Here is a 14,487-nt window from a genome sequence, read left to right as displayed (position 1 = left end):
CCAAACTCAAGAGGTTGACATCGATGGTTCCCCTTGGGATGTTCAACATGCTCGAACCCTATAAGGTGAGCAAGGGGATAGTAAGGGTCAAATCAGACCTCCACTGGCTAGCGGTGGTTCCCCTTGGGATGTTCAACATGCTCGAACCCTGCAAGGTGAGCAAGGGGATAGTAAGGGTCAAATCAGACCTCCATTGGCTAACATATGTTGGTGCCACTACTACCCATCATGAGTTCTCCTCCAATTCGAGAGCCAAGGTAAGCAAGGTAACCTCCCCAGTTGGCTCTATAAGTGCCTTAAAAGAGACCCCTCCAGGTCCAAAACTCCCAATATCCAAAAGCCCAGCTAGGGCCAAGAGGACCACCCCCCATGAAGTAATAGAAGAGGAAGGTGGAGAGAAGGAGGATCTATGATAGGTACCAGCCCACTACTAGGCCTACATGATCGAAGATCGCAAGATCTTATACCAACAGGCCAAGAGATCTCGGGAAGATGGGTGCTCCAAAGGATATGAGGGTCCTCAGTCAAGGAGGCAAGACCCCCTGCCAGTATTCATTGCCGATGATCTCACCCCCAATCAGGAGAATGCTTTAATAGCCCTCCTTTGAGAATACAAGGACTATATGGCCTAGAAATACATAGAAATTAAAGGGGTGCTCATTGAAGTTGTGCAACACACGATACCCATGCTTGACAATGCCAGGCCGGTACGTCAACGTCCCTACCCTATGAATCCCAAATATGCACTCATAGTAGTGAGGGAGGAAATCCAAAAGCTCATAGATGCAGGATTCATCTATGAGAACGAGCATACCAACTGGGTGTCACCCATAGTGAGAGTTTTGAAGAAGAATGGAAAATTTTAAGTATGCGTAGACCTAAAAACAGTTAATGCCACCACCAAGTGCGACCACTAACCCTTGCCATTGATGGAACATGTCCTAGGTAAGGGTATCTAGAAAGGAATCCTATAGCTTCCTAAATGGATTCTCTAGGTACAACCAAGTGTCCATCGCTCCATAGGATCAACACAAAATGGCCTTTGCAACCGAGTGGGGTGTGTATGCTGCTAGAGTAATGATATTTGGGCTGACCAATGCGCTTGCCACCTTCCTATAGTTGATGATCACCGTCTTCAAGGAATACCTAAGGGACTTCATGGAAGTCTTCTTTGATGACATATGTGTGAGCTTGACGTGGGATGATCACCTAAAATACCTGAGACTAGTCCTGGAAAAGTGCCAGTTGTACCGTATATCCCTGAATCCCCTTCATTGCCAATTTTGGGTTAAACATGACGTAATTCTTGGCCACATAGTGTCTTAGACTAGTATCTCCACGGACCACTATAAAATCAAGCTCATCTTGGAATTACCACCCCCCACCAACGCCAAGGGAGTGCATTGATTTATTGACCACACAGGCTACTATCGAAGGTTCATTCTGTTCTATGCGGACATAGCCCAACCACTATACAAACTTTAAGTAGTCTTTGAGTGGACCGAGGAATGTCAAAAATCCTTCGAAACCCTCAAACTAGCCCTGGCCATCGCACCGGTATTACGAGCCCTGGATTGGAATCTAATATCCCACGTTCACATAGATGCCTCCAATTTTGCTATTGGGTGTTTGTTAGCCCAACCAGGGGAGTACAACCTGGACTACCTGGTGTACTTTGCGAGTCGAAAATTGAACGAGGCCAAGGTGAACTACACAAGAACAAAGAGAGAGGGCCTGGCCATGGTCTATGCAATCAAGAAGTTTAAGCATTACTTGTTGGCCCAACAAGTTTGTCTTCTTTGTGGACCACCAAGCACTACTATACTTGATCAACAAGCCATGCATGATGGGATGCATCACCAGGTGGATGCTAATCCTCTTCGAGTTTGACTTCACAGTCAATGTGCATAAAGGGAAGACCCATGGCCTAGCCGACCACCTCTTGAGGATCCCAAATGGTGAAGCTTCGACGAGAGTCGAAGATGACCTTCTTGATGCTTCCCTCTTCCTCATCGACATCATCCCTGAGTAGGCTGCCAAAATCAGTCACTACCTAGCCAATGGGTTGCCTCTAAAAAAAGCCCTCACGAAGGACAGAGCTCACAAACTCATCAAGGACGTAGCACCGTATCAGCTAATTGCAGGCCAACTATACCGCATGGGCAGGGATGGCATCATGCATAGATGTGTGTGCGAGCACAAATATATCGATGTGCTCAAAGAAGCCCACTCTGGAATTGCAGATGGCATCATGTATAGATGCTTGTGTGAGCACAAATACATCGATGTGCTCAAAGTAGCCCACTCTGGAATTGCGGGAGGGAATTTTGTCACTGCTGTTATGGCACATAATGTGCTACAGGTTGGCCCTTGGTATCTGACTCTCTTTGGAGACGCAACTGAATTTGTCAAGCGGTGACCCCTGCCAATGTGTGCAAATCTCCCATAAGGTGGACATGATGCGCTTAATAGGAATATTAACTGACCAGCCCTTTGAGAAATGGGGCATTGATTTTATCGGACCTATAAGCCCAGTAGCTAAAGGAACAGGGGCCGAATACATTATTTTGGCCATAGATTACTTCACCAAGCGAGTAGAAGGGAGAGCCACGGTGAAGGTCCCAATGCTATGTTCTTATACGAGCAAGTTATGAAGCGGTTTGGATGTCCATTAGTCTACAGATAATCAACGAGTCCAAGGAACTCATTTTCTCAATGAAGCTATAGCGATTTTGACCAATGAATTTATGATTATACATAGGAAATCAATGCCATACTATAGGGAAAATGGCCTGGCTGAGAGCTCAAATAAAACTTGTTGCAAGATTATAGCATGCACGATGGAGGCCAGTCATACTGACTGGGAGCGTAAGCTCATCGTAGCCTTGCGGGCCTACTAAACATCTTATAAAGTGGCCACGAACTACACCCCCTTTAGCCTATAGCCTTTGGAGTGGAGGCAGTTATGCCAATGGAGTATGTAGTACCTAGCCTCCACCTTACACTCAAGGAGAGGCTCATTGAGAATTCCCTAGTAGAACGCTTGATTGACCTTGAAAAGCTGGATGAGACGAGGTTGTGTGCAACCTATTGCCTCTGGGTGGAGAAGGCACGATGCAAAAAATGGTTCGATCGCAATCTCAAGAACAAGGACCTCATGGAGGGCAATCTCGCACTCCTCTATAGCATCTGCAACACCAAACGTAATCTCAAGTACTGAGGCATGGATCCCTACCACGTGGTGGAGATCACTCCACAAGGGCGTGCCAGATAGCCACCCTCGATGGAGTAGAAATGGAAGGTTACCTTAACAGGAGAAAATTGAAAAGATACTATAGACTACTCACTCTCCCTCCCTACCCTTCAAACCATCCAAGTTGAATGTCCAATTGCACGGTCCGGGCTTACACATCCAAGCACTCATGGATCCGAGAGCGAGCCACAACTTCATCTCCTACAATGTATGGGAGAAGCTACAGCTACCCCTACACCTCACTATCGCTTAGTACGTGCCATCAAATGTCAAATCTTAAGTACAATGGGATATGTGAACTTGAGTCTAATGGTTGTTTGCCAGGCAGTAGAGATCCTCTTTTATGTTCTCCCCATAGAAGCGATTAATGAACAAATAATATTGGGAAGGACTTGGTGTTACACTGTGAACTGCCATATTGACTGGAGGGCCAAAACAATATCCCTCACGAATGGTGGGAGGACTATGGTAATTTTGTTTTGTGAATTGTGTCCCGCTCCTACCATGCCATCATCAGCCTGGGGCAAAGAATTTATAAGTGAGGGTGGACCTGAAGCCCCATCCACCTCTAACACTCAGAATCCTGACCCTCCTGACCCCAGAGGGAGCAGAGAACCAACCGCGGTGCCAGCAAGTACGATCACAAATTACTCCGCCACTATTATTGCCCACTCAGAAATGCTGTGAAACAATAGGTACAAGAAGCTATTCTTTGCGTTCAATGTTACTTTAATAGCAATCGGCAGCCTAAAAAGATCCAAGCAGAGTATGGCTCCCTTATCACTCCTGGGAACAACTCCGACAGAGGCAACCCCACCTAAGAGGACACGATGCCATCCAATCACCTCGGCTCCCAAGCCCTAATCCACCTTTCCAACCGTAGCATCCCCACAAGCGTTGGGTCGCCACCAAGCTTGTGGAAAACCAAGATAGCTACAAAGGCAAGCCGGTCGTCTAGGTACCAAAGTTCAAATCCCAACCCGCAGGGGTTCCAAAGGTAGTAACACAAGAACCTGTGTCAACCGTGGATACAATACCACAAGAACCTACCATCGAACCTGCCACAATAAACAAACCCCCAAGTCCCAAATGTGTCCTAGTACCACGAATTGTACAACTCAATGCGAAGATTGCCCAGGACAACGAGGAAGCAACACAAGAACCGACCCCTAGAATGGGGGGAGTTACACAAGAACCTTACTCTAAGCCCAAGGGTGAGCCATCAAAGGATGTTCCACTCATATCATCACCATTGGCACAAGATACGGAACCATAAGAGCAAGTTTTTGCACTGGTTGCGGTCACACAAGAACCCGCTTATCTCGTGACAAAAGCTCTCCCGGCAAAGGATCGTCACCATGCCAATGCACCTTTGGCAACCAAAATGAGACACAAGTTAGACACGTGCTCTACATAGTTGATAACACGTTGTATAGTAGCACGAGATTCATCTCCACTACATTTCACAATGATCATCGATGAGTCTAGGTCTAGGTGAGTCTGTACGGTAGACATTTCACCACGATGCCCCCGCAGCTCACAAGTCACCTCCATACACATGCACCCACACGTATTCATGGTCAACACTAGATGATTATGGTTAGGATGTCCATTATGCACTTTTTTGTATCCTCGCACACTGACCTCACAATCTGCCACACCTAATCCGTACACCTCACATTCACAACCACCCCTTGATAGTCTTTTTTCCTCTCTCTCTCTCTCTCTCTCTCTCCCCTCCTTTTCTTCCCTTCCCCCACCCAATCAAAGAAGGAATGAGCAATACATTCCATCACACCCCTTTAATGGGAATGTCCTTCCTTTGTGTCAAAACCAAGAGCTTGCCGGTGTTTCTCGAAAACCTCTTTACCGAGTGGTTTGGTAAAGATGTATACAACATTCCCTTTGCTATATCACAATGCTGTAGTGTAATGTCACCAAGTAACACTCTTTCTCTAATGAAGTGCTCTCTGACATCAATGTGCTTTGTCCTAGAGTGATATAGTGGATTCTTGGCCAATGCTTAAGCCGATTGATTATCACAATATATTGTTCTTGGCCTTGATTCATTAAAGTAAGCTGTTTTTTATAATAGTCTTCTGAACCATATAGCCTCACATGCACATGTAGTGAGTGCTCTATATTATACTTCAGTCAAAGACAAAGAAACAGTTGGCTATTTGTTTGACAACCATGATATAGCACCTTGACCAAGGAAAAATGCATATCCTTGGGTGGATCTCCCAGTCTCATGATCTCCAGCATAGTCACTGTCATAGTATCCATGCAACCTTGGATGACTTTCTCTGTATACTATTCCAAACTGTCTTGTACCTATGACGTATCTCAAGACTCTTTTGGCTATATTCTAGTGAGACTGTTTTGGATTTGTCATAAACTATGCTAGTGAGCTTACTGCATAACAAATATTTGGCCATGTGATAGTCAAATATATAAGAGATCAGATGAGCTCCCTGTAGTACCTGTCATTGACTGTAGGCTTTTTTTAATCTTTTGTAAGTTTCAAACTCTATTCCATGGGAGTGGCTGCAATCTTGCAATCTGCCATACGAAACTTCTTCAGGAGACTGTTAACATATTTCAGCGGACTCATAAAGGTGATGTCTGAATCTCTCCAGAACTCAATACCAAGATAGAGTACCTAAGTCCAAGATCTTTCTTGTTTCAATTTCTTGATGAAGCTATCCTTGCTTCCGGTCATAATTAGATCATCTACATACAAAAGCACAATAGTTATGTGTTCCCCTTGAACTTTATAGTAGAGAGTATGATCTGCATTGGATTTCATGTATCCCAGATCAGCAAAATACTTATCGATTCTGCTGTATCAACTTCTGGGTGCTTGCTTTTAGCTGTAGAAACTTTTCTTGAGATGGCAAACCTGATTCTCCTTTCTTAGTTCAACATAACCTGTTGGTTGTTGCATGTGGACTTCCTCATCTATGTAACCATTGAGAAATGCATTCTTGACATCGAGCTAGTATACATTCCAACTACTGAGTGTCACTAGTGATATCAAGAACTGTATGGAATCCATCTTTGCTACTGGAGCATAAGTCTCATCGTAGTCTTGATCGTACTATTGTGCAAATCCTTTTGCAACTAGTCTAGCTTTGTATCTTTCGATGCTTCCATCTAGATTGTACTTCACTTTGTATACCCATTTGTTTACTATGGCCTTCTTTCCTAATGGAAGGTCGCATAATTCCCAAGTATTATCTTGTACAAAGCATCCATTTCTTCATTCATAGTAGTTTGCCATTCTAACTTGTCAACTGTGTCTTCAAAGTACACTGGCTCTTCTGTAGCCATGATGGTAGTCATAAGAGCATAGTTGGTAGTTTCAACCTGAATTTCTTTGCCTTTTTGAGCATCTGTCAATCTAGCTGGAGGTTTGCTTTCCCTAGTAGACTGTCTGAGTTGTTGTGGTTCTTCTCGGGGTACTTATGACAATTCTTGCTCTTTTTCATCAATCTTTTATGTAGATGACTGAGTAATCGGTGTGTCTATCTCTTGTGTATTTGAGGTTTTCTATTCTAATTCCTCATCAAAGATTACATCTCTGGAAATAATGACCTTTCGGTTGATGGGATCATACAACTTGTATGCTTTGCTTTCTTCATTGTAGCCAACCACAATGCATTTGCGTGACTTTGTAGTGATGGTCGTCATGTATGTGGGCATATGCTATGCAACCAAATATGCAGAGATGCCCAATGCATGGCTTGTGTCCAGTTGATTCGAAAGATGCTTCTCACTAAGCATTGCTCTAGCACTGTCTGCTAAAGTACCATTATTTCTGGCATTCTACTGAGGAGTATCTGCACAAGTGAATTGTCTTCAAAGGCCATGACTTCTGCAAAGTTCATGAATGTTGAAAACATGTATTCACCTCCTCTATATGATCTCATGACTTTGATCTTTCTACTTGTCTGGTTTTCTACCATGGCTTTGAATTCTTGAAATCTAGAAAACACTTCACATTTCTCTTTTAGAAAGTAGACCCAACAATATCTGTTGTAGTCGTCATGATGAAAGTCAAGTATTAAGTGAACCATTGATGCTGTGGGTGTGGGCATAACCCCATACATCTGTATGTATCAAATCAAGAATACCTCTTACTCAAGAGTTGCTTCTACCAATGTTAGTTTGCTTTTGTTTGCTAAAGCACCATGCTTTGTAAACTCTTCCAAGAAACTATAGCTTAGGAATCCCAATTGCCATATTCTGATTCTTGAAATCTATCAAGCTCTTGAAATTGACATGACCATATCTCTTTTGCCATTTCGTGGATAGTTGCATCTATTTGAGTTGAGCTGACATAGCATGCGAATCTGGTACTATAGCTAGCATTCCGAACAAGCATCCTTCCTTGACTCCTCCTTCTACTAGGCTAAAATCCTTTGGATTTGTCTCTAATAGTGCATTCATCTCCGTCGAAGATGAATCGATAGTTGTGTTCCATCATTTGTGCTATAACAAGAGGTTCTTGCTGAGATTCGGAACACAGAGTACATCTTTCACCAATCCTTTCATACCAATGAAATTTTTTATAGGGATAATCCATGTCCCTTGAACTAGATTCGGTGTATTATCTGCCGTGTAGATGACATTCATCTAACCTTCTAATGGTTCCATCTCTATGAACCGTTCTTGATGCTTTGTCATATGATATGATGCACCGCTCTCGATGTACCAAGGATCTTGATGTGCTTGGTTGACTTGATAGCTGAAATCCTCTTTTGAATTGCAATCAGTGTCTCGATACACTATATTAGTCTTTTGCATTTCCTCATTTGCAAGAAACATATTTCCATGTTCATTTGCATAATGATTATGACTAGAATGTCCACCACGATGATTTCCTCTTCTGCAAAAATTTCCTCAATTGTTGCTGGATTGACCGCCTTGGTTGTACTGCTTCTTGCTATAATCTCTTTCACAGTGTCCAAACTTATGATAGTAGTTGCACTGAGGTTTGACATGTTGGTGGATGCATTCCCTCATCCTTGCAATCTTCCTCATTGGTGGATGCATTCCCTCATCCTCGGATTCTTCCTCGATTGGAATGATTTCCTCTTTGTTGATGCTAATGTCGCTAATGTTGGTTCTAACTTTGATGCTAATTTTGTTGCTGATGTGATGACCACTTCACTAGAATGATCTGCCTCTGCCTCTGCTTCTATCTGAAGTTGTGAATACTTAATCATTGGAATGACCTTTGTGTGCATGAATAGCTTGCATCCTGAGTTCTTTACCAAAGTAAAACTATCTGAAGTTCTTCCATTTTTAGAATTTGCCATTAGATGGCAATACTCTGGACTAGATTCTCGTATCTCTCTCCTAGTCCCTTCAAGATGACTTGAACCATTTATAAAGGATTCATAGTCTCTCTTGTTGTTGTGAGTTGATTGTTGTAATCCTTGATTTTGAGTATGTAAGCATGACCGGTTTCACTGCTATTGCAGAAACTCTGGTTGATTTGGTTTCTCAGTGTGAGAATCCTGGAAGTGTTCTTGGACTCGTAGAGAGCTGCAAACATATCCCATGCTTCTTTTGATTTCTTAATTATGTTGAGCTATCCTAGCATGACATCTTGCACATTCTGCTTGATCAGATGACATGCATACTTGTCTTTCTTGTCCCATTTTTCCTGTGCTGCTCGAGCAATGGTAGGATCAGCTCTACAGGTGCAAAAACTATTTTTATAGCTGGAGATCCCACTAGTTGTAGACATGGTGCAAGAAATGTACTCAAAGTGCCTATGAAATCACTATCTGAATCAACTGTTGCAAAACACTGAATGTGGCAAGTGAAATTTGAACTGTCGATGAAGGTAGAACTGCAATATATAGTCCAATCTGAATTACAAGGCTTGTGGCAAATGATGCCGAAAATAGCCAAGAGGCTTTACAAGGCTCTAAATGATGTGCACAAATACCATTCGACATAAATAAAAATTGCAACATGTACATTTTGTTAAATTAAAGTAATTTTTTTATAAATTATTTTGCATAGCATATGTAACAATTTGCATTTGGCATGGGATATGTAAAATCTTCATCTTGCATCAAGCATATTGCATGTGGCATTTGCATCTTGCATCCTATGTCACACATTGATGCCTCACAAATGTTGAATTTGATGCATGCAAACCTTACATACTGTCGTACATCGAGCATTCAACTACACTTCGCTCTTTGCAAAACAAGCAATACTTTATTATGAGAATGTCACAAGGAGAGGGTACTCCTAACCCAGCCCACCACAGAGCCAATGATTCTAGAAGAGAAGGCAATCATCCATTGATGCAAGAGGAGGTTAAAGAGAAGGCTCGATGTGTCGAGCATCAACACTCGCAATTCGAGTGGCTACACAGGGTTGCAAGTGCAACACCCGAGCATGTGCCAGACACTATTGCACGTACATTCATATATGCTCAGCTTGTAGGTCTGTATGTTTAATATTACAATTTTCTCACTTTTAATATTAGATATATCATTTCTTAACTCTTTTGTTAATAATTATTACATACGAACTAGCAACCAATACCATGGGCATTGGTTTTGCAGACATGCTATGGAAAGAAATCAACAAGCTTGTCTTGAAATAAGAACTTTTGGCAATCTAGCCCTTAGGTCGATGATGGTGAACCCTCATGCAACCAAGCTAGGAGATGTAAAAGGACAACGGAGGAAGGTGGAAGCACCCCAATCCAAGCTTTGAACCACCAACCGTAACAAATGGAAGATGATAATTTTTTGAGATGAACGGTTTTGGCAAAATGCTAAGCCAATATATATTAAGATATATGGAAAGACACCGCACCATAATGAAGAAGCGATGTATTTTTCCAAATTCTTGTACGTTCACTTCATAAAGGATATCCCGAATGACTTCTCATCTTATAAGAGCAAGCGTACATATGATCGTACTGAAGTGACGATCGCCCAATCACAATTATTCAAGGCATTGGAGAGTGCACGTGCACAACTAGAGCAACAAGTGGCATAGCTTTGTAAAGAGAATATAGCCCCAGTTTGAGCTGTCCAATGCTTGGAAACTGAAAGACTGCAAACTAAGCCATAGCTATAGAATGAGATTATTTCTCTACGTGCCCAACTGAAGAGCTTGGAAGACCTCAACACACAGTTGCAACAAGAGGCCCATGATGCACGTGAAGCACTCATCAAAGATGCGTGCGTGAAGGCACAGTTAGCTCTTTGTTGACATCCAACTTCTCAACCATATGTCGTGCAAACAATTCCCTCAGATAGCCCAAACAATTATTTGTGCCCTATATGCCAATGTTTGTTTGATAACTCAACTGAGTATTATGCTCTACCTTACACCCATAAATTTCATATTTATTATCTAGTACATTACTTGTCGACTAGATTTATTTATCCACTTTGTAAAGCCCAACTATCAATGGCATTGTACATGGTTTTGGGCTTAGGACAATGGTATCTAGAACCATGACTTTGCACTCTTTACAATGTATACGGTCTCAATGATCGAAATATATGACTTTGTTTCAAGTTATGTGCTCTTTCATATTTATGTTGTTTTAGGTTTATATGGTTGCAATTATCAATGAATAAAGTAATAAACTAATTAAAATTTATAGAATAAAGTAGGTTGCAATTCTAAATCAAAATATGCACAACTAAATGGAAAAGCATTTAGCATTTGCAATTAAAGTTTATTGAACAAAAGAAATCCTTACATCTGCATTCCATCCGAATTGGCAAACTAGCAATCCTAAAACAATATGTAGATTTCTATCTCGCATTAAATTGCTAAAACCTAAATGAAAAAGCATTTTCTATTTGCCATTGAAATATAAATTTAAGACTAAAGAATAAAGCATTCTCCAAACAAAATAAAGAATTAACCTAGTCATGGAGATTTATTTGCACTTTCATAATAAGCTCTCTCTCTCTCTCTCTCTCTCTCTCTCTCTCTCTCTCTCTCTCTCTCTCTCTCTCTCTCTCTCTACTCTCTCTCTCTCTCTCACACACACACACAATTAAAACTAATCTCAAAAGTGAGCCAAAAAGAATCTATTCATCACATCATTGCATAGGCTTCTATTGCATATGCCAGCTAGCGTGCTCTTCAACAAATGAAATTGGTCAAGAGCACTACAATCGGCATTACTAAACACTAGCTTCTCAGTTCGATCCTCTAGAAGTCTATTTCTTAAAGTACTATGAATGTACTTATAATGACTCCAATTTCTTTCTGAGCCCGAGTTTGAGCATGTCTAAGAAAAAACCCTCATTGCAATCGGGCGTAGAATCTCACACATGCCACCATTCATCATCCACCATTTCCAAGCAAATGTAGTTTATGCCAATGCTTGAACATCACTCGATGCAAGCAACCCCTCCTTGCATTGATACTTGGCTAACTCATTGCAAGACTTTACAAACTCATGGTTTTGGTGATAATATTGTCGCACAAACTTATGAAAGTCATGCATAACAATTGGGATCTCGTCGAGCTTTATATTCTACCACTCGAGGTCTAAAAGGTACCCAACACTATGCAAGGGATTGTTAGCTTGCTCCCATCGAGGCCTAAATAGTTTTTACAATTCCTTGTGTTTTGTAGCATTAAATGGTCTTCTCTCATTCTCTTGGCATGGGCAAGTAGGGGGATTCCTTAAAATAAGAGCTTGCTCAATACTCCAAAAGTGCATCCATGCTTTTCTGATTGTTGGAACCTTGAGTTCAAAGCCCTAAGCACATATAATACAAGTTTCATAACATTAGCAGCATCCTCAACTCGTTTCCATAATGTAGGGGATCCCAATGTCTCTTTCAAGTCATGTATCCTCTCCTTTATTGCCCTATCGATCAACTCTGACATCGATTGTTCAAATGTATCACAATGAAAATCTTTATAAGAAAATTCATATTCTTCAACAAGGATTGCAAAGTGTAGAAGTATATGGCAAATGTCGTGGTTGATGGCAAGTGCAACATGGCCGAACCTTTACAAGACATAAAGATTGCTTCGAGACATTGCTTCAATTGTATTAACTTCACGATGTCTTGAGCCTCATAAACAATCTGTTTGAACCATGGCAGTTGTTTATACCGATTTTTCAATGCAAGATTTAAAGTATGCGTACAACACACATATGCATATAGATTGCTATAGTCCCTTTGCAATATTCTACCCACCTTTTTGTAACTCTTGGCATTATCCATGACAACTTGCACAACCTTTTCAAGGCCTAACTCTATTATAACCTTTCATAAACACCAGCTATATAGGTCCTTGACTTCTTTATACATGGGATGTGTGAAAGGCCTCCCCACGCAGTGATATAACCATCACATTCAATAAAGCATGGTGTTCTATTCTTATCCACCTGTCTGAGATAATTGTGCATCCAATGTTGCTGAGACAATTGTGCATCCAATTGTCTGAGACAATTGTGCATCCAATGTTATGCAGTTGCTCGAAAATTCCGCAATTTATGTAATCTTTTCTTTTGCATATGCCTTGTCTAACCATGTTGTATACAACTAATGAATGTGTGAATCAACCACCCATTCCAAATCTTAGTACCACAAATGATCCCCATGAGGATGACCCCATAGGAGCACAAACTCCCAACACTTCCTCCCCTCAACCAAAATGGGGAGAGGTGAAATACCAATACAACAATGCTTACAAAAATCCATAACTATCACCCACAAAGGGCAAACACAATCACAAGGCAATTGCTAATGCGCCTGATTCTCGACAATAATCACTACTCTTCAGAGTCCACAAAGTTTAAAATGCATAGTCTTGATCATAAAGGTGATCCACTTCAACCAACATAGTAACTTCTTTGTTATGTTCGTCCACTGCAAGTGCCTTCTCTTTGCCTTTAGTTTGCCTCAACTGCTGATCAAGTTAGTGTAGTAATAGTTTTCCATATGACCCTCCTTTGGACAATTAATGACATTTCCTTTCTTTCAAGGATGGTTTTTGCTAGTGGCAACATAAGCTCTTCTATTAAATATAGACATGTTGTGCTTCTCCTCACTCAATAACATTCCCACCAATCAAGGAAATCCATGTAGTCATCAAGGCGAATTATACAAACAATTTCACTGAATTGATCAAAGGCAAATTATATGAACAATTTCACTGAATTAATCAAAGGGTAAGCTCTTAAATAAAATTGTCTTTTTGTCTTCATCCTTTACCCCTACTCCAAGGTCATTCAATTGCCTCAACAAAGCCTGCATCCTATTTAAGAACACTTTAAGTGTCTCAAATTCACCCATCTACAAATCAAAGAGATCTTATTTCAGTTCTACTCTCGCATGTTTCGTATGAAAATCCAAATTATGAAAGTACTCTAGCCCGAAAGCTTTGCCCATGAAACCAATTGCTCTCTCCTTCTTTGCTTCCCATGCTAGCAACTTATAAATGTCATGCCCACTCACCTTTGGCTTCTTCTCGATACCTATTACAACTACATGCCAAAGCCCTTTTGCATGAATAATAGCCACTATTATAGATAAATTTGACCAAGGTAAAAGGCAAAAATATGTGTGTGTGCTTGTATGTGTGGCAATAGTATAATAAAATATGGTGTGCATAGGGCCCATGGTTGAGGTGGCAGGGCATGACCATGTGCCACCCTTCCATGTAAGAGGACCCATAGGGTGTGTTGTACATAATTCATGGTAGTAATATTATAAAATGTTAAGGTGGCATGGTTCCTCCATGTGCCACCCCTCCACCTAGGCAGTCCCATGTTTGCATTTACTGAGACATGGCCGAAGGACCATGGGAGAAGTATTATAAAATAGGTGGAGATGGATATTATATTGGATTATCCCCTCCATGTAGGATAGGCCCATGTGGAGGGGGTGTAAATAGTCCAAGAATGCAAGTTAAATAATAGGGAAAGTAGGATGAGCTGGCAAGACTCCTTGTGCCAATTTGTCCTCCTAGATGTTTGAACGTATTATAAAATTAGGAAGAGACCAAGGAAGTATCTTAGACTTGGGATATGGGGTTTGATTTATGTGTAAAAATGAGGCAAAGGATTGTCGCACACAATTGAGAGTGTGTACCCACTTAGCCCACATGGGAGATTCCTCCACACACACCATGCATGTGGGAGGATGCATTTATTAGGAGAGACCCCCTCTCTTGGCTATAAAAGGAGGAGGCTATTCCTTGATGGGACACGC

Source organism: Dipteris shenzhenensis, chromosome 33 (genome assembly GCF_047967505.1).
Source record: "Dipteris shenzhenensis isolate YYH24624 ecotype China chromosome 33, Dip_SZ_1.0, whole genome shotgun sequence".
In the NCBI taxonomy this organism is placed as follows: domain Eukaryota; kingdom Viridiplantae; phylum Streptophyta; class Polypodiopsida; order Gleicheniales; family Dipteridaceae; genus Dipteris; species Dipteris shenzhenensis.
Note: the sequence above shows the minus strand (reverse complement) of the source record.